Raw genomic sequence first — 26,673 nt, 5'->3', positions numbered from 1 at the left:
CCAAGAATAAGTCAAAGAGAAATATATGAACACAGGTCACCAAATATCTGTTCAACAGTAAATTCTTGGTGATTTGAAAAACAGCTGGCTGGAAGATACTTCCTATGAGGTGGGAAGGAAGAAGGGCTGTTGCAGAGACAGAGCAAAACCTAACCACGTGCAGGGGCAGGTCATCTGAGCCAGAAGGCCCAGTGGAAAGTAGCTCTGACCTGTGTGCTGACCACACAACTCAATGAGCAGGACCCTTAAAGCACGGCAAAGTAACAAGCCAGGGTAGCTGGAGCTGGAAGGGAAAGCTAGTCACACCATTAGCCACAGGGAGCTGATGGGAGGGAACAGCATGTAGCTGGGACAAGGCAGGTGATGAGAAAATAAAAAGATCAGGTTTTAAAAAACCTCCCTTAGAAAGTCTTTATTGGATTTTATACCTGTCTTATATATCTTTCATTTTTGTTGTTTTTATTTTTTAGATTGGCGTATAGTTGCTTTACAATGTTGTGTTAGTTTCTGCTGCACAATGAAGTGAATCAGCTGCACATACACATATATCCCCTCCCTCCTGGACTTCCCTGCTCCCCATCTCACCCATCTAGGTCACCACAGAGCACTGAGCTGAGCTTCCTGTGCCAAAGAAGGGATACAGATGACCAGGAGGCACATGAAAAGATGCTCAACATCACTAATCATTCAGTGCAGTTCAGTTCAGTCGCTCAGTCATGTCCAACTCTTTGCGACCCCATGAATAGCAGCACGCCAGGCCTCCCTGTCCATCACCAACTCCCGGAGTTCACTCAAACTCATGTCCTTTGAGTCGGTGATGCCATCCAGCCATCTCATCCTCTGTCGTCCCCTTCTCCTTCTGCCCCCAATCCCTCCCAGCATCAGAGTCTTTTCCAATGAGTCAACTCTTTGCATGAGGTGGCCAAAGTATTGGAGTTTCATCTTTAGCATCATTCTTTCCAATGAACACCCAGGATTGATCTCCTTTAGAATGGACTGTTTGGATCTCTGCAGTCCAAGGGACTCTCAAGAGCCTTCTCCAACACCACAGTTCAAAAGCATCAATTCTTCGGCCCTCAGCTCTCTTCACAGTCCAACTCTCACATCCATACATGAACACTGGAAAAACCATTGCCTTGACTAGACAGACCTTTGTTGGCAAAGTAAGGTCTCTGCTTTTTAAGATGCTATCTAGGTTGGTCATAACTTTCCTTCCAAGGAGTAAGTGTCTTTTAATTTCATAGCTGCAATCACCATCTGCAGTGATTATGGAGCCCCCCAAAATAAAGTCTGACACTGTTTCCACTGTTTCCCCATCTATTTCCCACGAAGTGATGGGACCAGATGCCATGATCTTCATTTTCTGAATGTTGAACTTTAAGCCAACTTTTTCACTCTCCTCTTTCACTTTCATCAAGAGGCTTTTTAGTTCCTCTTCACTTTCTGCCATAATGGTGGTGTCATCTGCATATCTGATATTTCTCCCAGCAATCTTGATTCTAGCTTGTGCTTCTTCCAGCCCAGCGTTTCTCATGATGTACTCTGCATGTAAGTTAAATAAGCAGGGTGACAACATACAGCCTTGACGTACTCCTTTTCCTATTTGGAACCAGTCTGTTGTTCCATGTCCAGTTCTAACTGTTCCTTAGAGAAATGCAGATCAAAACGATAAAGAAGTAACACTTCACACCAGTCAGAATGGCCATCAAAAAATCTACAAACAATAAATGCTGGAGAGGGTGTGGGAAAAAGGGAAACTTTTTGCACTGTTGGTAGTAATGGATTAATAAATTGATATAGCCACTATGGAGAACAATATGGAGATGCCTTAAAAAGCTAAAAATAGAACCATCGTATGTATCTTTTTTATATGAGGGAGTAAAATAATTTTGTGTATATATATATGTATATGTAATTTATGGTCACATGACTATGACAATGAAAATTGCTGAAATACAATAATGCATGTGAAATGATGTCCCTGAGAACTATTTATTTTTGTGTCTTATGTTAAGATACAAAGGGAAGGGAAGTCACTCAGTCGTGTCTGACTCTTTGTGACCCATGGACTGTAGACCACCAGGCTCCTCCATCCATGGGATTCTCCAGGAAAGAGTACTGGAGTGGATTGCCATTTCCTTCTCCAGTTAAGATACAAACAAGAAACCAATACATAGAAAATGTTTTCAACAAAAATGAGCAAACTAGAAAGTGATCAAGAGGTTTATCTGAAGCTAATAAATCATTTTTAATAAACAGAAAAACCCAATTCTCCAAGAATGAATGCCAAATGATTCATATCCTCTTTATTCTAGCTAATAAGGTATTTTATGAGTTTTTTTTTTAATCAAACAATAGCCCATCTACAATTTTTTACTCACCTCCATTGCTGCTACTTTGGGTTAGAAGTCCACAATGACATCTAGTACCAATCATTCTATAAGCACTTTGGAATCTACAAAATACTTTTGTGTGTATCAACTCATAATCTTCTTGATGACCGTATAAGGATATTATCCACAGTGTATGGGTATGGATGGTGAGTCTCATAGATGCCAAAGTATTGCCTGGGTCTCAAGACTCCAAACTTGTTCCCTTCACTATAATGTACATTCTCCTTACTCCAGACATTTAATATTATGATAGCTTACTGGCCTCCTAAAGTAATATCTAATACTCCAAACCATCCCTTGAACTAATTTCCATCTTATTTTCCTTAAATATAGCTTTCCCTCTTATTCTCTGGGTACAGATTATTTCATACCCTCTACTCCAGGCTTCTTCATGGTGCCATAGATACACTAGTTTATTCCTCCATTGTCTCTCTCTTTTTATTGGAGTACAGTTGCTGTGTAATGTTGTGTTAGTTTCTGCAATACAGGAAAGTGAAATCAGCTTTATGTATACATGTATCCCTGTTTTTGGATTTCCTTCCCCTTTAGGTGACCACAGAGAATTGAGAAGAGTTCCCTGTGCTATATACTTGGTTCTCAGCTATCTATTTTATGCTGCTAAGTCACTTCAGTCGTTTCCGACTCTGTGCGACCCCAGAGACGGCAGCCCACCAGGCTCCTGCATCCCTGGGATTCTCCAGGCAAGAACACTGGAGTGGGTTGCCATTTCCTTCTCCAATGCATGAAAGTGAAAAGTGAAAGTGAAAGTGAAGTCACTCAGGTTGTCTACTTGAAAGTAATACAGTCATGTCCAACTCCTAGCGACCCCATGGACTGCAGTCTACCAGGCTCCTCCGTCCATGGGATTTTCCAGGCAAGAGTACTGCAGTGGGTTGCCATTGCCTTCTCCGATCTATTTTATACATAGTAACAATAGTGTATGTTTCTCAAGCTCAGTCTCTCAATTCATCCCACCTTCCCCCTTTCCCCTTTAGTATCCATATGTTTGTTCTCTACATCTGTGTCTCTAATTTTGCTTTGTAAGTAAGATCATCTGTCGGAGAAGGCAATGGCACCCCACTCCAGTACTCTTGCCTGGAAAATCCCATGGACAGAGAAGCTTGGTAGGCTGCAGTCTAAGGGGTCGCTGAAAGTCGGACACGACTGAGTGACTTCCTACTTTCACTTTCACTTTCATGCATTGGAGAAGGAAATGGCAACCCACTCCAGTGTTCTTGCCTGGAGAATCCCAGGGACGGGGGAGCCTGGTGGGCTATGGGGTCACACAGAGTCAGACACGACTGAAGCGACACAGCAGCAGAAGCAGCAGCAGCAGCAGACCATCTGTATTATTCTGGTCCTCTAGCTAATCTGGCTTCAGAAAGACAGATCAAGAACTAATTGTTTTCATAATAGTTTCTTTATCTTCTCTTTTTCATATATTCTGAATCATGATCTTTAGTCTTTCATTATTCTTCTAAACTATTTATCAAATACTCTTGTACATGTTTTTTCCATTTTCAAAATGCTTATTAAATGCCATATTCTGTCGACTCCTTTGTAGAGATTACTACATTAAAGTTTGTTTATAATATCTGCAGTGGGTAATGTTATTGATCCCCATTTTACAGATGAAGAAACTGAGAACCCAAGTAACTGACCCAAGGACACACAGCTGGGAAGTGACACAGGTAGAAATGCAACCCACACTGACTGGCTTCAGAGTCCTTTCTCATAAACACTAAGATCTACTTCCCGTGAGAACCAACCCTAAGGAAAAAAGCGGTCACCTATGTAATACATTTGAAGAATTCTTGCCTCAAGAAGCTATGTCACTTTTATTTTAGATTTGGTCTTTGTTGAAATGCAAATTCACCAAGGGGCTCTTACGTTTTAAGGCATGTAAGTCACTTTGTGTCTTGGTATAAAAGATTTATGAATACATTCCTCAAGAGCAGGAGGGAAAAACAGAGAAAACACAGAAAAGCATGAGATTGGGGAGAATTTCCCATCAAAAGGAGATAAGAGGTAGAAAAGGGCAGATATGAGCCACTAGGCAGCCTTGAATAAGCCTGACCCACTGACTGTCTTGGCCATGCCCTGGCCCTGTTCGCAGCTACAGACACTCCTCTGGAGAGTAAGTCTTTGCAACTTTTTTTTTTCCCCAGTCTTCGTAACTTCTGCCCACTGATGTGGACAGTAGGCAGAGCTCAGGTACACTGGCTACAGATGAGCAACTTAGAATGACAGACACTCCTCTGGAGAGTAAGTCTTTGCCACCTTTTTTTCCCCCAGTCTTCGTAACTTCTGCCCACTGACGTGGACAGTAGGCAGAGCACAGGTACACTGGCTACCGATGAGCAACTTAGAATGATGTCATTTCAGAGACATATTGCTTTAGTTTACCTGGATTTTATCCTCAGATTCCACCACCACCTCTATTTTCCCCAACTAAAGCAGACATAGAAATTCAATGAATATAACTGATCAAAGCCGAGCCTCTTTGGTTGAATTAAAGAAGCGGTGCTGGAGGCTCACTTTACCTGCTGCTTCCACACTAGCTACTGCCCATACAGACCCTCTACAGGTACCGGGGCTTGGAGAGTACAGTTCAATCAGCACTCATCCTCAAATTGTGCACAACATGAAATGAAAACCTAAAAGGGTCAAAACCCTTGCCTGAGTTCAAACAGCAGAGCTGGAGCAAAAATACAGGTCTCCTGCCCCAGCTTCACTGCTTTGCCTGCCTGTGCTGCACTACCTTCTTCTAAGGCAATCCATCCAAGGATTTGGCATCTTCCTACCATGGCAACATTCTCAGAAGCAGCAATCTAAATCCATCTTTAAGTGATTTGACTTTGACCTTGATTCTCTATGGTCAACATCAGTAATTTTCTGTAGCTAGAAAGTCTTTTGATATTAAGAGAGCTTTCTGTAAGAAAATCTTATAAGCACTTTCATCATGTATTGGAATTCTTACTATCACATAAGCTGTGTAAAGGAAGGTGACTGAGGAAAAACAGCATCCTGGAGCAAAAGTTGCCACTAATTCTAATGTTTCCCATGTCTCTGTCCTACTAGGCTGCTTGGAGACACACTACCAGCCTAGTGACCTGTGATAAGGCAGGGGCCCAAGTCCCTGTAAGAGCAAATTACATGCCCCTGCCTGAGCTTCCCAAGCACTTTTTTGCTGTTTTCATCCTAATAGAAAATGATTACTCTGTCTTCAATATTTTAAAATGATTAATCCTTAAATCCTCATAAGGTAAAATATTATTCTTATTCTAAAAACGGGCTTCCCTGGTGGTTCAGTCAGTAAAGAATCTGCCTGCATTGCAGAAGACCTGGGTTTAATCCCTACGTTAGGAAGATCCCCCTGGAGGAGGACATGGCAACCCACTCCAGTGTTCTTGCCTAGAGAATCCCCATGGACAGAGGAGCCTGGCGGGCTACAGTCCATGGGGTAGCAAAGAGTCGGACACAACTGAGCAACTAAGCACACACATTCTAAAAGCAAGAAAACTGAGACTCAGAGACCCTAAGTAAGTAACTTATGACTTACTCAAGTGATGGGAGTAGAATTTAAATATAAGTGTGGCTCCCAAACCATACACAGCACACAGTTCAAATAAGATGACCACGGTTCTATCAGGGAGCACTTCCATCTTTGGTGAATACAAGGCATATTCCATTTGGTGCCCAGGTGAGCTCCAACATATACTATTTGTTACATTAGGGGAGGGGCATGGGTTGGAGGCTTAAGCCAGACCAAGTGGTCTACTGTGAATCCTGGCTCTCTGTATACAGTGAGCAAACTGCTTAACTTCTCTGTTCCTAAGTTTCCTCGTCTGACAAATGAGATAATAACAGTACCAACTCCTTCATATTGCTGTAAGGATTAAATGAGAGATCATGAGAGGAGTGCCTGGAACCACAGAAGTACTCAAAAATGTTAGATATTATTTATGTTTTTAATACATAACAATAAGCTTGTGATCTGATCAGATCTTTCTTCTATCCCCATGCCCTTCCTGACTATAAGACAGAAAAGAGAGTCCTAATGTAACACGGCTCCTCTTTTGAACCCATTTAGACTAGAGCAATGGAGAAGGCAATGGCACCCCACTCCAGTACTCTTGCCTGGAGAATCCATGGACAGAGGAGCCTGGTAGGCTGAAGTCCATGGAGTCACTAAGAGTCGGACACGACTGAGTGACTTCACTTTCACTTTTCACTTTCATGCATTGGAGAAGGAAATGGCAATCCACTCCAGTGTTCTTGCCTGGAGAATCCGAGGGGCGGGGAAGCCTGGTGGGCTGCCGTCTATGGGGTCGCACAGAGTTGGACACGACTGAAGCGACTTAGCAGCAGCAGCAGCAGACTAGAGCAAACTGCCCAATGTTTTTCAGGAGAGAGTAAGAATCATACCAACTCTGAGGCCTTGTGAGGAAGATAAAAATGTGTCGTGTTATATATAGTTTAAAATTATTTCTTTTAAAATGTTACATACTCTAAAGGAGTGGATAAAAACTCATAATAATGATTTTATAGTATTTTATTGATTTTAAGACAAACATATTTTAACATTTCTGAAACTGGGATTGGGACCACAGAGATTTCACATTCCTTGCATATAAACCAGGAATTATACTATCTATGTCCTAGGGGTGTTTGCAAGATATGTGCGATGATGTGATAATGAGAGTGAACACATCTGTCACGTTTCTTGGTGGGGCATAGTGTCTGGTTTCATTAATATCCACTTTCTTCCTTATCATTCCCTCCCTTACTCCAACAAAATGTTCTTTAAGCCAAAACTCATGAAGCCAGCCAGAGTAACTTAAATTCCCTACTTGGCAAGTTGGATTCTAGGTCCAGGTCAAGCAGTACCACTCTGCAGAAGTCTCTCTGATGACCCAGGTAGGAATTAATGTGCCCCTTCATCTGTGTCATGGGCTCACATGAACACCACTGATACACTACACTACACTGTGTTACATGTATTATTGCAATAGCATGAGGTAATATAACCTCTCATTTTTGCATCTATCTTCCCTAATGGAATGTATGAGGGTACCCAACATTTAATAGTTGTTTAATTTTTATTGGGAAAAAAGCAATAAAAAATGTACCAATATTTGATGAACTATTACTAATCTGTTCAACCATAAACAGAATTTGACCTAAATGTTAGTACGGTGGCAGGGAAATGGATTTATCCTGTTCTTAATACAAATTTAATACCCTCCTGGCTGAAGTAATTATTACACATTCTATAAAAGCAAGGTTCAAATTTATTATATATTATTGTATTTCTACAAGAGTTGCTTTAATATTTCAACCACAAATATGCCTCATGCTAAAATTACATTGAATATATCTATAACAAGAAATTATGAGTATTGCTGGCAAATTGGTATATTGATTAGATGTCCACATGTCTAATTAATGAAATCTAAAGAGCTCTTAACCCTGAGTGTCTCAATTAAATATCTGTTCACAAAGTATTCTTTATAGATGATTATGCACTTGCTAGCTTATTTTGCTCATTTTATTGCTTTTGATCTATAATGGCAAGAGCATATCCTTCAAAGCAACACAAAGTGTTAGTAATCAGTGATGATTTCATACTGATTTCTAACTGGTCAATGTATGCGTGCATGCTAAGTTGCTGTGTGTCCGACTCTTTGCGACCCTATGGACTGTAGCCCACTAGGTTCTTCTGTCCATGGGATTTTCCAGGCAAGAAAGCTGGCCAATAGGGGTAAGGGAATGTGTTCTATAACATTAAATATCAGGAAATGCAAATTAAAAACCAAAAATGAGATACCATTTCATTTCATACAGATGAGAATGGATAAAATTTTAAAAGACTGGTTACATGCCAAATTCAAGAGAAGATGAAAAGTAACTAGAATTTGTATGCATTAAAGAAGATAATGTTAAAGAATATAATCACTTTAAGAACTATCTGGTAGTTTCTGGTAGACTTAAACCGACACTTATACTAAGGTCTAGCAATTACATTCCTAAGTATTTATGCAGGAGAAATTAAGACATATTTTTTCAAACTAACTTGTATAAGAATTTCTGTGCAGCCTTATTAATAATGGCAAAAAGGTGGGAAAATGTCCATCAGGAGGAGAAAGTATATACAAATTATAGTATATTGAAACAATGGAGCACTAAACAACAATAAAAAATGAACCACTATTACATACAAATCTTAAAACATGATGGGCAAGGAAGGCAGACACAAAACAGTAAATGCTCTCTGATTCCATTCATATAAAGTTCAAAGCAAGACTAATCTATGATAACATAAATCTGAAAAGTTGTTGCCTGTGAAGCATGGGAATTGACTTGAAAGTGACATAATAAAACCTTTGGGGTGATGGAAATGTTCTGTATCTTACTTGGGATAGTACGTATGTTCATTTTTTTGTATGTGTGTGTGTGTTTTGTTGCTCATTCATGTCTGACTCTTTGCAGCCCCATAGACTGTAGCCTGCCAGGCTCCTCTGCCCATGGAATTTTCCGGGCAAGAATACTGGAGCAGGTTGCCATTTCCTATTCCAGGGGATCTTCCCACTCAAGGATTGAACATGTGTCTCCTGCATCTCCTGCATCGCAGGCAGATTCTATACCACTGTACTACTAGCGCCACCTGGGAAGTCCAAATTATAAACCTGAAATCTGTGTATTTTACTGCTTACAAATCTCATTCTAGGAAAAAATATAGCAGGTACTTTGATGATGGAAATTACACTTGAGAGTCAATTTCCTGGAATGGTGAAAACCTGTTTAGTTGATTTCAGTATGAAAATTAGCATTTTTTTAGTTTCCCCAGTTAGAGCGTGCAATGCTGAAAAAGGCAGTTGGGTTGTATACTCAAAGACATAAATGTATAAACAGAAAGACATCCTGTTTAGGGAAGAAAAGGTTCTTTGACATCCAGTCTCATCACAAAGGCCAGACCTCGATTCTCGTATCTGCTTGGAAATCTAGCAGACACAGATGCCTCCTTGACTGAAGGCAGACTGAAGTTATCCACAGGTTTAATGTCACCCAATTGGAACAACTACAATAAGTATTCAGAGAGAGATTAATTTCAGCATTGTATGTTCACTGCACATCTTGTGGATATGAGAATGTCTTCTTTCCAAAGGTCATATCTCCTCCTGTGCTCCTGATTGCATCATCTCTCACCACCTCTAGAATCATGCTCCAGCAATTATCTCTTCCCTGGCTTCTATCTTAATTCTCTTTCTCTCTACTGGGTTTATTCAACCTAAGCAATAAGCATGTTTATATCCTACCCAATTGTAAATAAAAAACATACAAAAGAGACTTCAGCTTTCCTTCAGTGTTGTTACCCCCTCAGGCTACTGCACCTTTCACCTAACTCAGAGGAGTTCTGATCTTTACTTCCTCATGAGTCAGTCACTTCAGTCACTTCAGTTGAAGTCAGTTACTTCAACCTCTTGCTGTCCCAATTTCAGCCTCAGAACTCTACTAAAATTTCTCTTTAATTGGGCACATTTGTACCAAATGTTAATATTCCCTAACCTATCTGCTGCATCTGAAACCAATAACCACTCAGCCTTTCTTTCGTCATTCTCTACACCTCCGTGACAACACAGCCTCTCTCTGGACGTGGTATTTTGGCCAGAGTGGTTACATGATGGAAACTGGGCCAATTAGTTTTTATATCTTGGGAACTGGGAGTTGGAACATGGAGATTTTGTCAGATCCTTTCAGGCATTTCAACAAGAAAGTGACAATGTTGTGACCTGAGCAATCAACTTTTGATCTTTGGGAAAACTGAGCAGTGAAAACATACTTTCAGAAAAAGAAAAGCATGAACACAGGGTGTCAAAAGCAGAAATAAGAGACCACAGGGCCACAGAAGAAGCAGATCCTGTTTCTGATTATTCTCTAGGCCTGGGTCTAGGGCCAGTGAATTTTGTCTAAGGGATGATGAGACACCAGCAGAGGTAAGTGTCAGTGTCCTTCCTTACCAAGAGGCCCTAACAAGGTCTTTTGCTGGCCTCTCATCCTCTTTTCAGATTTCTTTTATTCTTTTTTCTCTAACTTTCTCTAACCAAATCAGTATGTCTGCACCTAGCTTCTCATCTTTGCATTAATTCCTATTTGCTAATTCCATTCAGTTTGGTCTGAATAACTATTAACATCTCCCATTCAGTATTTGAATTCAATAGTCAATATATTCAAATTTGTATTCATTCATGAAATACAAAGTTCTTTAAATTTCTCATACAATACTAATTAGCAAAACCAGCATTCTCTTAGGTATGCGGACTAGAACTCTAGGTTCAGCTTTAATCCCTTGATTTACTTGCTCCAAACTTCTACCTGGTTCTAAATTTTATGGTCCTAAACTTGACTATTTCTCTCATTTGCCAGGCCGCCTTTCATTCCAGGACTTAACTGCCTTGGTTCAGGCCTTCATGCATGTTCACTTGAGGTCATTACCTTTTTTAGAAAACAAAAATCCACAAAAAATTAAATATTTCCATGGAGGTAGTAAAATTTCTCGTCACTGTACTCTACACATTAAAGGACATATATAAACACATGTTTGCATAATCCTCCCCACAGACTTTTGCACTTAACTACTGATAAGACTTCTCAGCTGTTCTTCTCACCTCGCTGATTATACATAACTCTAGATGTGTCCTTACTCTGTAGTAAAACAGAATTTAAAATTTTAATGAATGCTGTCCAATGTGCCAACAGACCAAAACTTCGATGCTTACATAATTAATATCCTCCCTCCCTTCCCCTTTGAGAGTGTTAGGTCCAATGCAATTCTCCTCATTCAGTGGAACTTGATTTGATTTTAACTCTTGGGTGAAAGTCAATTATTTACACTTTAGAGCATGGAAGCAAAATGGGTGTGGCACTTAAAAGTAAAGTTAAAATTAGTGTCTCATAAATACAGCTGAAATTTCATCCTTTTCCTATATCACAGGGTACTTTTAAAGCAAATCTATAAAGAAATTATTTTAAACTACCTAAGAGCAAGACATATTTCAACTTTTTTGGCAAAAATAGAGCACATTCCATATAATGATTGGCAATATATGGTCCCAATAAAGGATTTAACATAAGTTCAGTACTTTAAAAGTTTCTTATATTTTGTATTATGGAATACTAAATTATACACGGAAAGTCTCTTTAGTTTAAAACATGCTTAGCATCAGCCAGCTCTTACCTCAAAGAGCATCTGGGAATAAATCCTCACCCAAGAAGCAGTTGGTAACTTGAACTATGGCAAGCCTAGGTGCTGGTGTAATTGAAATAAGAAAATAGGAAGAAATTACAAAGGAAATACAAATTTTTTTTTTTGTATCTCAAATAACCACAGACATAACAATATACAATGCCTCTCCAAATTCAAGTTTTCAAAAGCCCCTGCTCACAAATGATGGTAAGCTTTCCTGCCTCCCATAAAATTACACTAAGATTCAGTCTCTGGTTGTATCCTGTGTTTACCTGGCCCACTAACTCAGTCTGGACCCTTCACTTAGGACTTGTTAACAGCCAGAAAGAAAATTAGAGAGACAATCTTTGACACTCAGGAACCACAATCTGCTAATTTTTAATACATTTAAAAATATTATCTAAAATAATTTAAATAAAATTAGTAGTGTGAAAGCCTTCTGAGTAAACTTCTGTGTCATAGAAGAAAGAAGGACATAGAAGGGGTTTCCCAGAGTGCTTACTGTTCCTTGATATTAAAATCAAAGTAACTGAGACCATAACATTTGCATTCCAACCTCCCATCCAAGTCCTCTCTCAGCATTAAAGGAAAGATTCTGTATGGCATAGCTGTGGTGTGCCACACAAACATCTGCTCCAAGACAAAGTCATTCATTCATGCAGTTGACAAAGGCACATAGCTGAGTCACTCTCTGAGAATGGCGGAGGCCAAGGGGTTATTCTCCCTTCTCTGGGTCAGCCCACATGCAATGACTCATTGATGGGGGTTCCCAAATGCCTAGCCCTCTTGCTTTAACACAGGGGCCATCCTAGTATCAGAGGCCTAGGATTGGCTGAGGTCTCTGTTGCAAATACATTATGGCTCAGCTTCTTCCAAAAGAAGCTCTGCACATATATCTCTGTTTCATAAAGTGTTTCCCAGGAAACCTGACTTAAGAAAGTTGTTATCAAGGGAGCACTGAGGAAGTGACTCTAAAATGAGATCTTTTATCTAAATCCTCTCTGTTGGACTGGCAACGAGGACCCAATCACTGATGCCATGTCAAAAACTGATGGCCTGTGGTATACTGTAACAGAACAATTGTTAACACATTCACTTTTAGTGGGGGACCAATGTGTGAATACCACTGGAAGGAAAGAACTTGCATGTACTACATTGAGGTATTAGAGGTTGGGAGAGAAAGTGATTAGAGCCATGGAATGGAATAGCTACTGAAGCCTCTTAATACAATGGAGAAAAGACATTGAAAGGCTTAAAGTGATGCTACCAATTTAAAACTAGAGGTAACAACAGCAGACATCTATGTCATTAGATAAAGAAATTCTCACCTCTTGCAGCAGATGCAGAAAAAGTTGAGCATCAGACCCAGGAATTGATCATAAGTGTGGCAGAGCTCCAGAGAAGGTTTAACTCTCAATTTAGACAGGTTGCCTGTGCCAAGATTGGGGCCTTAATTGAGAAAAAAAATGGGACTGTGAGTCATGTGAAAAAAAGTGGGACTGGGGACATCTGGGTTAATTCACTGGAAACTCTTTAATCCTCAGATTTCCCTGAATCCTCTGACAAAAAGTGGCTCTCCCCTGTCAGAAGCTAGTGCTCCACTCTTGCTTGAAAACGTGCAAGAAAATGTGTGCACCCTCTGACAAGACCTACCAAAAGCATTCCCATGGACCCCCAGACCAATAACTAGGAAAAAGAAACAACATAAGCCAGCTAAACAAAAGAGCCTGTAAAGGGAGGAAAAAGACTATGTGTTGAAGGAACGGAAGAACCTCAGCAACATACATGCACCAATAGGAGCGTATAGGAACTGACAGAGTACGTATGAACTGGATTCTGTGAGTACTAGATCAATGTGGATGTATATAAAGTTAGATAGGGAAGACTGGATTGCTACTGAAGCAGCCTTCCTTAGTGCATGGACAGGTTATCTAATGTGTGGGTATCTCAACATGTGGGTATTCCATGAAAATGGACGGTTGGTACACCATCCCACTCAATATAGCACTGAAAGACATCAGAGAGGGAAAAATCTTTCCAATGGGTAGAATTTAATTTTTTTTACCTTTTTTAAAAGTCTTTACTTTATTATTATTTTTTTTTAACCACAGACTGTCATTGTCACTTTTATTTTGAAAAATTTTTCCTTGTCATTTTCTTACTAAAGAACACATGTCCCTGAGTAAGTCACTTCATTTTTCTTTTTTTTTATTATAAATTTATTTATTTTAATTGGAGGCTAATTACTTTACAATATTGTATTGGTTTTGCCATACATCAACATGAATCTGCCACGGCTATACACGTGTTCCCCATCCTGCAGCCCCCTCCCACCTCCCTCCCTGTACCATCCCTCTGGGTCATCCCAGTGCACCAGCCCCAAGCATCCTGTATCATGCATCGAACCTGGACTGGTGATTTGTTTCTTATATGATATTATATACGTTTCAATGCCATTCTCCCATATCATCCTTCCCTCGCCCTCTCCCACAGAGTCCAAAAGACTGTTCTATACATCTGTCTCTCTTTTGTTATCTCGCATACAGGGTTATCGTTACCATCTTTCTAAATTCTGTATATATGCATTAGTATACTGTATTGGTGTTTTTCTTTCTGGCTTACTTCACTCTGTATAATAGGCTCCAGTTTCATCCACCTCATTAGAACTGATTCAAATGTATTCTTTTTAATGGCTGAGTAATATTCCATTGTGTATATGTACCATTGCTTTCTTATCCATTCATCTGCTGATGGACATCTAGGTTGCTTCCATGTCCTGGCTATTATAAACAGTGCTGCGATGAACATTGGGGTACACGTGTCTCTTTCAATTCTGGTTTCCTTGGTGTGTATGCCCAGCAGTGGGATTCCTGGGTCATAAGGCAGTTCTATTTCCAGTTTTTTAAGGACTCTCCACACTGTTCTCCATAGTGGCTGTACTAGTTTGCATTCCCACCAAGAGTGTAAGAGGGTTCCCTTTTCTCCACACCCTCTCCAGCATTTATTGCTTGTAGACTTTTGGATAGCAGCCATTCTGACTGGCGTGAAATGGTACCTCATTGTGGTTTTGATTTGCATTTCTCTGATAATGAGTGGTGTTGAGCATCTTTTCATGTGTTTATTATCCATTTGTATGTCTTCTTTGGAGAAATGTCTGTTTAGTTCTTTGGCCCATTTTTTGATTGGGTTGTTTATTTTTCTGGAATTGAGCTTCAAGAGTTGCTTGTATATTTTTGAGATTAGTTGTTTGTCAGTTGCTTCATTTGCTATTATTTTCTCTCATTCTGAAGGCTGTCTTTTCACCTTGCTTATAGTTTCCTTTGTTGTGCAGAAGCTTTTCATTTTAATTAGGTCCCTTTTGTTTATTTTTGCTTTTATTTCCAATATTCTGGGAGGTGGGTCATAGAGGATCCTGCTGTGATTTATTTCGGAGAGTGTTTTGCCTATGCTGTCCTCTAGTTTTATTATTTCTGGTCTTATGTTTAGATCTTTAATCCATTTTGAGTTTATTTTTGTGTATGGTGTTAGAAAGTGTTCTACTTTTATTCTTTTACAAGTGGTTGACCAGTTTTCCCAGCACCACTTGTTAAAGAGATTGTCTTTTCTCCATTGTATATTCTTGCCTCCTTTGTCAAAGATAAGATGTCCATAGGTGTGTGGGTTTATCTCTGGGCTTTCTATTTTGTTCCATTGATCTATATTTCTGTCTTTGTGCCAGTACCATACTGTCTTGATGACTGTGGCTTTGTAGTAGAGCCTGAAGTCAGGCAGGTTGATTCCTCCAGTTCCATCTTCTTTCTCAAGATTGCTTTGGCTATTCGAGGTTTTTTGTATTTCCATACAAATTGTGAAATTATTTGTTCTAGCTTTGTGAAAAATACTGTTGGTAGCTTGATAGGGATTGCACTGAATCTATAGATTGCTTTGGGTAGTATACTCATTTTCACTATATTGATTCTTCCAATCCATGAACATGGTATATTTCTCCATCTATTAGTGTCCTCTTTGATTTCTTTCACCAGTGTTTTATAGTTTTCTATATATAGGTCTTTAGTTTCTTTAGGTAGATATATTCCTAAGTATTTTATTCTTTTCATTGAAATGGTGAATGGAATTGATTCCTTAATTTCTCTTTCTATTTTTTCATTATTAGTGTATAGGAATGCAAGGGATTTCTGTGTGTTGATTTTATATCCTGCAACTTGGAGAGATCACAGCAGACAACACAGAAATACAAAAGATCATAAGAGACTACTATCAGCAGTTATATGCCAATAAAATGGACAACTTGGAAGAAATGGACAAATTCTTAGAAAAGTACAACTTTCCAAAACTGAACCAGGAAGAAATAGAAAATCTTAACTGACCCATCACAAGCACAGAAATTGAAACTGTAATCAGAAATCTTCCAGCAAACAAAAGCCCAGGTCCAAATGGCCTCACCGCTGAATTCTACCAAAAAATAAAGAGAAGAGCTAACACCTATCCTACTCAAACTCTTCCAGAAAATTGCAGAGGAAGGTAAACTTCCAAACTCATTCTATGAGGCCACCATCACCCTAATACCAAAACCTGACAAAGATGCCATCAAAAAAGAAAACTACAGGCCAATATCACTGATGAACATAGATGCAAAAATCCTTAACAAAATTCTAGCAATCAGAATCCAACAACACATTAAAAAGATCATACACCATGACCAAGTGGGCTTTATCCCAGGGATGCAAGGATTCTTCAATATCCACAAATCAATCAATGTAATACACCACATTAACAAATTGAAAAATAAAAGCCATATGATTATCTCAATAGATGCAGAGAAAGCCTTTGACAAAATTCAACATCCATTTATGATAAAAACCCTCCAGAAAGCAGGAATAGAAGGAACATACCTCAACATAACAAAAGCTATATGTGACAAACCCACAGCAAACATTATCCTCAATGGTGAAAAATTGAAAGCATTTCCCCTAAAGTCGGGAACAAGACAAGGGTGCCCACTTTCACCACTACTATCCAATGGGTAGAATTTGGGGTAAGTTACCTGATCATTCACTTTGCATGCAAAGAGAAGTGGCCCATGGTAAAAATATACATGGACTCATGAACAGTGGTGAACCACTTGCCTAACTTCTCAGGAGCCTGCAAGAAGAAAAATTGGAACATCACAGTCAAAGAGACTATAGAGGAGAAATGTGGATGGTTTGAAAGAAAGAGTTCAAAATGTGAAATATAGTGTGTTGCATGTTAAGGTCCACCAGATAGTATGCACCATGGAAGTAGCAATGAATAACCAAGCAAACAATGATGATCAGCTGTGGCTGAAATAGAGATTATGTATGAATTCAAAAGCCTGGGCTCCTATTAATCAAGGCTGAGCAGGATACTGCTGCTGCTGAATGCCCAACACACCAGCAACAGAGATCAATGCTGAGCACCTAATAACAACAACATCTTTCAAGAAGATCGACCAGCCACTTGGTAGCAATTGATTACACTGAACCTCTACTCTGGGAAGGGCACTGCTTCAGTTTAACTGGAATCAACACAACTCCAGATATAAGTGTGCCTTTTCCACACACATAATTTCATCTTTGATCAAGGGTATTACCTTACAGTAGTGTTTGTGCAGCAGCAGGGTCCTCACCAAGGACTCTGTTGTTCCATGACACACCACATCCAAACCCAGAAACTTCCAGATTAATAATTTCAATAATAAAAGCCTTTGAAAACACATTTGAAATGCAAACTTAGAAATGACACCCTGATGGGATGGGATACCATACTGCAGAATGTAGTATACATTCTAAATCCATGACCATCACATGGTATTGTCCCCAGTAGATAGAACACAGCAGTCTAGAAACCAAGGAGCGTCCCTGCTTATTACCTCTCTCAATGTCTCAGATGGAACATCTGTACTTTGCATCCCCACAACTTAGCTTCTCCTGCTTATAGAGTATCTGACTCCCAGGGGGCCCTGCTACTACTGGGACACAGTGAAGAACTAAGAAGCTTTAAGATATGGTTTCCATTCCATCTCTTAAACCTATGGCAGGAAGAATTGACTCTGATCATTAGGAGAACGTAGGGCTGAAATTACACTATGTGGACAAGGAGGAACAGATCTGGCACCCATAAGCGACTGAGGAAAATCTTCACAATTACCTGCCAGATTTGATGGTGAATGGATAAGAATGGCAAAATGACTGAGATCTCAGGTCACTCAGGGATGTAATCTGGGTCACCACAGGAGGTATGACAGCTAGACCAGGAGAAGTGCTAGCCATCAGGTAGGAGACATATAAAATGCTATATATAGGAGGAAGGTAATATGTTGTGGTCTTGAGAGCAATTGCAATTACAAGGGCTCCAGCTCATTCCAATAACTTTCTTGTAAGTTTCCACAGGAAAAGAGATCAGCAAGCTATCCCAGATGGTGAACTTGAGAAATGAAGCAAGAGTGTTTGCGCGACACACAGGGCAGACTATAATGGATGTCAGAGTGTGATGACTTCAGGATCAAGGAACAAATCCAGAGTCAAGCCCTGGAATGGCCCTTAGTTCCTGGACTGACACAGACATCAGTTCACAGATTTCCACATTGTCCCAGAATGTGCCCTGGTTGTGATCTTCAGGTTAAGTGACTCCAGGTCTACAAAATATGTTTATTGTCACAATATAATATCATATGTAGCACAGACAGGTAACAGGTAGCAAATATCAATAATAGTATTGCAGTTGCCATTTTATATTTGCTTACTCTGTTCTAGGAGCTATGTTGAGTATTTTAAAAAGTACCATGCTAAATCATTGAAACAATTCTCTAAAAATATATTAACTATTCCTGCTATAGAGAGGAGAAAACCATGGCCTGGCACAATTCAGCATCCTGCCTAACACAAGTCTAAAAAGTGGTAGTGCCTACATTTGAGTACAAAATAGGAAACGCCAAAGCTTTCACGTTGCAACACGTTGTTATATAGATAACTGGAAACTATAAAAAGTACATACTTTTGTTACGGAAAACATAATTTGAATTTAAACTGCCTGATTTGAATCAGTTCTAATGAGGTAGATGAAACTGAAGCTGATTATACAGAGTAAAGTAAGCCAGAAAGAAAAACACCAATACAGTATACTAATGCATATATACAGAATTTAGAAAGATGGTAACGATAACCCTGTATGTGAGACAGTAAAAAAGAGACAAAGATGTATAGAACAGTCTTTTGGACTCTGTGGGGGGAGGGGGATGATTTGGGAGAATGGCATTGAAACATGTATAATATCATATAAGAAACGAATCACCAGTCCAGGTTCGATGCAGGATACAGGATGCTTGGGGCTGGGATGCACTGGGATGACCCAGAGGGATGGTATAGCGAGGGAGGTGGGAGGGGGGTTCAGGATTGGGAACACGTGTACACCCATGGTGGATTCATGTTGATGTATGGCAAAACCAATACAATATTGTAAAGTAATTAGCCTCTAATTAAAATAAATAAATTTTAAAAAATAAACTGCCTGATTGTCTATTTAAATATACTACTGAATACACTAAATATAAATGTAATAAATATTCTACTGAAAAGGCCTTGTACTGATATATTGTACAGAATTTAAGGAATTAATTATTGATGGATCTTTATTAGAAACTGCATCTCCAAGGCAGATTCTTCAAGTCCCAGCTGTGTCCAAATATGGAACACTATTCTAAATCAAATATTTCCTAGCAGCTGATGAAGTTCTCAGTCAGTTGGTCTGAGCCTTGGAACTGAGGGGCACAGAAAAGCCTAGCCTGACATATACAAAGCTTGTGAAGTGTATGTATTCAGTTACCAGCTACTTGGCCTCATCTTTGTTTACCTTTTCTGCTGCATTTTCTCAAGGCCTCCTGCAAGTATTCAATTACTCAGGTCTTACCTGACCTACCACAATTTTCAGGAAAGAATCTAATGACTACAGATGTTAAAAACTGATGCTATGTAAATTATTTATTTTTCTTAGATATTTGGAAGAATTTTAGACTAACAAAGCATCAGCATCCTGGAGTAGAAGGATAAAGGTTATATTGTTTTCGTTTCTCAAACATAAAACATCATGGCCCTGAAATAACACATCTAATATTTTTTCCTTTAAAATATTTGTGTATTGGTCATGTTCAACTTGAATCATTTACACAATAAAAAGAAAACTATGAAGAAAACATAATTTTTGGAAGAGGGTATGAAATAAGAAAGATATGTGCATATATCACTATTGAAAGATTTTAAAAATAAAAGATTTAAAATTTTATTATATAACACTTAGGTAGGCCTCCAATAAATCCTTTATAAACAAATATTGAATATCTCACTGAAGCTAGAGTTCTGTCACCACTTTTTTGGCCAGCAGAAGGCTTGGCGGTCCCTGTCCTTTTGCTCTATATTTAATCTTCCTAACCTTTTGTTTGGAGAAGGCAATGGCACCCCACTCCAGTACTCTTGCCTGGAAAATCCCATGAGCAGAGCCTGGTAGGCTGCAGTCCATGGGGTCACTAAGAGTTGGATACGACTGAGTGACTTCACTTTCACTTTTCACTTTCATGCATTGGAAAAGGAAATGGCAACCCACTCCAGTGTTCTTGCCTGGAGAATCCCAGGGACAGGGGAGCCTGGTGGCCTGCCGTCTCTGGGGTCACACAGAGTCGGACACAACTGAAGTGACTTAGCAGTAATCTTTTGTTGGGTTCTCCTGAAAGCTCTATCATTCGTTATTTATTCTTGGTCTCTCTTTCACAGATGATTCTGTGGATTCATGAAATAATTATCTGCTTATTTAGGATAATTTTAAACATGCCAAACATGTAAGGAAATGAGAAACAAAATAGGTATGCTTTAATAGACAGATGGAAAAACATTTTTTTCCTTAAGAAAAGAATGGAGGAAAGGCAGAAGGGGAATTGAGTGAAGGTGAGGAGGTGGAAAGACTTCATATTTGTTATGATTTGTTTGCCCTTTGGACAAGCTGGTCTGTTCTTCCTTTATGTGTCCTTCCCCAATTAAATAATCCCTACCTTAAAACCCTGCTTAGGGACAGCAGTCAGAATCACAGAAAGAAACGTGAATGTGGTCTTAGACTCGTCAGCCCAATGTTTCCCCTGATTTCCATATTGTAATAATTCTGGAGATCTCCACCAAATCAGAGGTGCTGGGCCATTGCCGTGTTACATCTTCTTACCTGGGACAGCTCCTTTTAAAAACAGAGGACACAGTGACCATGCTGTCACTGTTTTAAAAAAAAATGTCCAGTTATGTGTCAATATAAGCAATTTAATACTTAAAAAGCAAGTAAGTCAATGGATTGATATGTGCTTTACAAAGGTACTTTGCACAGTTTTACAGAAAACAAAAAGCTAGCTCCCTAGAAAATTTAACATTGATATTAACTTGCAGATAATTTAAAAACCTATATGGTATATAAATTAAGGGACCTCTGAACATAAGAAATAATTCTCCCTGTAGTTTGTGTTTGGGTTGTGTTTGTATTCAACAGTTAAAAAAAGAAAAAGAAACAGGCTTTATATTCCATAATAAACAAAGCACAAATCCTAGGTTTGGCAAAGAAGAAATCTATAGATTTAATGGCAAAACAGGGGAAGCATGAGGAGTTACAGTTTTAATTTAAGACTACTGCCCTGCCTTGGTGTCTTTAGGAATTGTTTGGGCTAATGATTAACTAATTTATTGTTTTTGTATTTATATCCCTGAATTTCTTACCAGGATATTATTTCAGGCAAAAACCAAGAAAGATTACCTAATTTTTCTTTAACAATTAAGCAATACTTGTTAATTGGAATTTGCTGACAGTTTCCCAAGACTGTAATTAAGGTTGTATAACTTTGCCTTCACTGATAAATGCAGACTGAACCAAAATGTTCAGGTGAGATATATCTGATCACAGTTTGGAGAGAAGGTACTTATTCAACAGACTCCAAAATACTGAACAATATGCTGACATTAAAGGGACAGCTCAATTTATCCTCTAATGTTCTATTCTCACCAAGATGGTACCTGCCTATATCTTCTCTCCCTAATAAGGCTCTAGGCTTCTTCTTTAAAAGACAATTCTTTATAACACCAGTTCTTGCATGGTGGTGCATGGTGCTCTATGCAGATTAAAAACTAAAAGATATCTTCAAAAGAAATCTAACTATTTACAAATTTGGAGTCAACATTTTTAAAAGTACCAATAATGTGGAGATAACAGCACTTTCTTCATTCACCCAACAAATTTTTATTGGACACTAGCTATGGTTGTGATCTGCACTAAGTTTGGGGACACAATGGTGGGCAAAACAGAAACAGCCCCTGCCTGCATGCTCAGTGGTGTCTGACTTTTTGCGACCCCATGGACTTTAGTCTGCCAGGCTTCTCTGTCCATGGAATTCTCCAGGCAAGAATACTAGAGTGGTTTGCATGCCCTCCTCTGGGGAATCACCCGACCCAGAGATCAAACCCAAGTCTCCTGCACCTGCTATAATGACACATGAAATCTTTACCACTGAGCCACTAGGACCTCTGTAAAATCAGAATTAGTAAATTATTTATTAATAAGTTGATAATAATAAATGCATTAACAAGGAGAATTAATTAAGCAAGCAATTTTAATAAACAACAGTATTTTCTATCCAACCTATTTCACGAAAAAGTGACTCCTTAATGCCTACTCCATGAAATTCAGACCTCCCAACAGCCCTAACTCATTATTGTATACTCTCTCCCAAGATATTTCTTTACGTCTTTGCTTGAATAGACTGTACTTTCATTTCCTCCTCATCAGACCATTACTGTTGCAATGGGGAGTCTTATAATTCATTCCTTCCATTTGTAGTTTGTGCTTAGCCCGCATTCACATTCACTACTTTGGCAGCCTACCCTTAATTCATTCTCTGTATAATAATTTGTATTTACTTTTCCCTCCCCCAATAGACCTAAGAGCTTTTGATGGCAGATCCTCTATTTATTCATTTGCACATTCCTTCTGCAGAGCCTACGAAAGTGACCAAAGGCTTCTTAAATAGCAACAAAACAGCTTGCTTTCCTCCATTTATGACTTTGTTATCTCCTCTTGACCCACAACATTCACTGCCTGGAATATTCTCTCTGATCAACAATTGTAATCTATGTCATCCCCTCTTTTTGAAATGAGCTACCAAGAAAGAATCTTTTAAGCATTATCTTTTATTGTTAATAATCTCAAACACAGAAAACTGCTATTTTCATACCCCATCTGAACCCTTTCCATTTATTAGTTCTTTCTTTCCTTTGCAACTAATGTCTGTAAGCATTCTACCAGTTTTGCAGGAAGAATAAAAATGACATCAGCCTTGTCCTCAAGGAGCTCACCAGCCTGTGAAGAGAAAGGCACTGGAAATTCAGACCCAACTTGATGGTGAGGGAGAGAGGTCCTGGGAAAGCCAAGTCCTTTGTTCTCTGCACATGGTAAAACCACCCAGACACCTCTTGTCTGAAACTGAATTTGTTTCACTTCTGCAAAACCTGTCCACAGCTCTGTAATCAACCCAGAAGGAATTCCCTAGACTACAAGTTTTGTGTAGTTTGTCTGCTGCTAAGTCACTTCAGTCGTGTCCGACTCTGTGCGACCCCATAGACGGCAGTCCACCAGGCTCCCACGTCCCTGGGATTCTCCAGGCAAGAATTCTGGAGTGGGCTGCCATTTCCTCCTCCAATGCATGAAAGTGAAAAGTGAAAGTGAAGTCGCTCAGTCGTGTCCAACTCTTCGCGACCCCATGGACTGCAGCCTACCAGGCTCCTCCGCCCGTGGGATTTTCCAGGCAAGAGTACTGGAGTGGGGTGCCATTGCCTTCTAGTTTAAGACAAAGGCAGCAGTTCAAGAGGCAGGATATACACCTCTCAATCAGAGAGGGACAGGAGCTGTCCCTCAGGCAGCCTAAGGCACACAGCAAGAAAAAGAAACATAGACACGGTCACCTTGCTGTCCTGGGGTTTCTGAAATGTGCATTGTGTGGACACGTTTTAACCCAAGTTTGGCTTTCTCCTGTTGTCTGCGACACTCCTGCCCCACCTTTTTCCTGAGTTACCTGCTGAGTCTTCAGGACCCACAGACTTATTTCAGTTGTGATCTAGCAATGTGTAATTAAGAGAAGCCTGCTGGTACTCAGAAATACGAAAAATGTACTGTCTTTCATTCATCGAGTTGATGTTTTATTTTCCCTTCAGGAGGATAATGGCTTTGAATTGCTTTCTTGAGAAAATAGATGGTTTTTCCACAATAATAATTTTTTTATATCTCTCTTTATGACTGATTGTTTTCCACATGCAGATAATATGTTGAGATCTAGGTCTGTGATCTTGGGACATAATAGTTCCCTTAGTGCTGATAATCAGTCTATAAAGGAATTAACCTATGTTCCAAAGTCATTTCTACTATCTCTCAAATCAAATAAATAGGATTCTAATTACCCAGTCATCCCTCATCATTGAGACTATGCTATTTAACTAAATATAAAATGACAATTCATCCAACATATCTACTTATTGATTTCAAATAATTAAAATGTATTAAATGAAATTCAATCATAATAAGCATAAATTAATATTTCATAATGTGGAAAGCACTAAGGGGAAACCTTGAGTATCTTTCATGTCATTATAATGATATCATTATTGTACAATATTGCAAACATAAGATATATTAATGTTTGATAGCATTATAACCTATAAATATCTATTATAATCTACCCTTATTCTAAAGATATTGTCACAAATTAGTTAATTGTTCACTAGTGTTTGGATTCTTGATCAAAAGGAGTTCATAGTATCTCTCCATTAGTTTCAAGATAGTCTGGTTTTATCACTCATTAATATTCACAGACATATAGTAACACATTTTTTGCAAGAAAATATGAACAGGATTTATTTTTTGGTCCATTTCATTTAGTATTTAGCACTACAATAAATCTGTCCTTGAGACATGTTTTATATAAATTTATTTATTTTAATTGGAGGTTAATTACTTTACAATATTGTATTGGTTTTGCCATTTTAGATAAGTGAACTGAGAGCCAGAGTTGACAATGAAAAGTGAGACAATATGTGGATTAACTGAGAAACAATTTAAAAATAGGCATCCAGAAATTTTAAGTATTTTCACAAATACTTTCTTTGTATTCCTATAATTTTTTTAAAAACTACATCTAGAGTTTTATAATTATAATTACATTTTGAGATTTGAAATTAGTGTTATGTCTTCTGGACTTTTAACACTTTCTGCATTCTAAGAAATATATTTTCCTTTCTCACAGAGGAAAGCTTTATATTCCACACACAAAACAGCAATTAATAGCTTTGGGTGGGGCCTGTACTGCAGACAACTGGAACCAACTATGAGAGAAATTAATCAAGGCTTATGGTATCAAGCAATAAACTGTGGAAAATTCTGAAAGAGATGGGAATACCAGACCACCTAACCTGCCTCTTGAGAAACCTATATGCAGGTCAGGAAGCAAGAGTTAGAACTGGACATGGAACAACAGACCAGTTCCAAATTGGGAAAGGAGTACGTCAAGGCTGTATATTGTCACCCTGCTTATTTAATTTATATGCAGAGTACATCATGAGAAATGCTGGGCTGGAAGAAGCACAAGCTGGAATCAAGATTGCCGGGAGAAATATCAATAACCTCAGATATGCAGATGACACCACCCTTACGGCAGAAAGTGAAGAAGAACTAAAGAGCCTCTTGATGAAAGTGAAAGAGGAGAGTGAAAAAGTTCGCTTAAAGCTCAACATTCAGAAAACGAAGATCATGGTATCTGGTCCCATCACTTCATGGGAAATAGATGGGGAAACAGTGGAAACAGTGGCTGACTTTATTTTTCTGGGCTCCAAAATCACTACAGATGGTGACTGCAGCCATGAAATTAAAACATGCATACTCCTTGGGAAGAAAGTTATGACCAACCTAGACAGCATATTCAAAAGCAGAGACATTACTTTGCCAACAAAGGTCCATCTAGTCAAGGCTATGGTTTTTCTAGTAGTCATGTATGTATGTGAGAGTTGGACTATAAAGAAATCTGAGTGCTGAAGAATTGATGCTTTTGAACTGTGGTGTTGGAGAAGACTCTTGAAAGTCCCTTGGACTGCAAGGAGATCCAACCAGTCCATCCTAAAGGAGATCAATCCTGAGTGTTCATTGGAAGGACTGATGTTGAAGCTGAAATTCCAATACTTTGGCCACCTGATGCGAAGAACTGACTCATTTGAAAAGACCCTGATGCTGGGAAAGATTGAGGGCAGGAGGAGAAGGGGACGACAGAGGATGAGATGGTTGGATGGCATCACTGACTTAATGAACATGAGTCTGGGTAAACTCTGGGAGTTGGTGATGGACAGGGAGGCCTGGCGTGCTGTGGTCCATGGGTTCACAAATAGTCAGACACAACGGAGCGACTTAACTGAACTGAACTATGGTGTCAAGTGTTTGAAGAGAAAGATAACATAAAACCTGGCTTCCCAGGTGGCCCTAGTGGTAAAGAATCTGCCTGCCAATGCAGGAGACTTGGATTCAATCCCTTGTTCTGGAAGATCCCCTAGAGGAGGAAATGGCAATGTAATCCAGTATTCTTGCCCGGAGATCCCACGGACAAGACAGACCCTCATGGGCTACAGTCCACAGGATGGCAAAGAATCAGATACGACGGAGAGACTGAGCATGCATGCAATATAAATGCTAGTAACTCATGGATTTCTCTCATGATACTGCTGCTGCTGCTGCTGCTAAGTCACACAGATTTAGCAGAGTCTCACAGAGTCGGACACAACTGAAGCAACTTAGCAGCAGCAGTACCATGAAAGAAATCCATGAGTTACTAGCGTTTATATTGCATGCATGCTCAGTCTCTCAGTCGTATCTGATTCTTTGCCACCGTGTGGACTGTAGCCCATGAGGGTCTTGTCCATGGGATCTCCAGGCAAGAATACTGGAGTACATTGCCATTTCCTC

At 39.2% G+C, this 26,673-nt stretch overlaps 1 protein-coding gene across 3 annotated transcripts in view; it reads right to left on the bottom strand.

Moving 5' to 3' along the window:
- Positions 1 to 26,673, bottom strand: part of UNC13C (unc-13 homolog C) — an 839,460-nt gene that overhangs the window by 656,218 nt on the left and 156,569 nt on the right. For all 3 annotated transcript variants that reach the window (XM_086321016.1, XM_086321021.1, XM_086321015.1), the window contains 2 exons: positions 12,969 to 13,089; positions 11,632 to 11,703 (listed from right to left, as the gene is read on the bottom strand). The gene's annotated coding sequence lies outside the window, so the exon portion shown is untranslated. The remainder of the gene's footprint in view (positions 1 to 11,631; positions 11,704 to 12,968; positions 13,090 to 26,673) is intronic.

The sequence above is a fragment of the Bos grunniens genome, chromosome 10, assembly GCF_055505025.1.
Source record: "Bos grunniens cultivar Pamir isolate PY7600 chromosome 10, Bosgru_T2T1.0, whole genome shotgun sequence".
Classification (NCBI taxonomy): Eukaryota; Metazoa; Chordata; class Mammalia; order Artiodactyla; family Bovidae; genus Bos; species Bos grunniens.
Note: the sequence above shows the minus strand (reverse complement) of the source record. Positions and strands in the feature narration are given on the sequence as shown.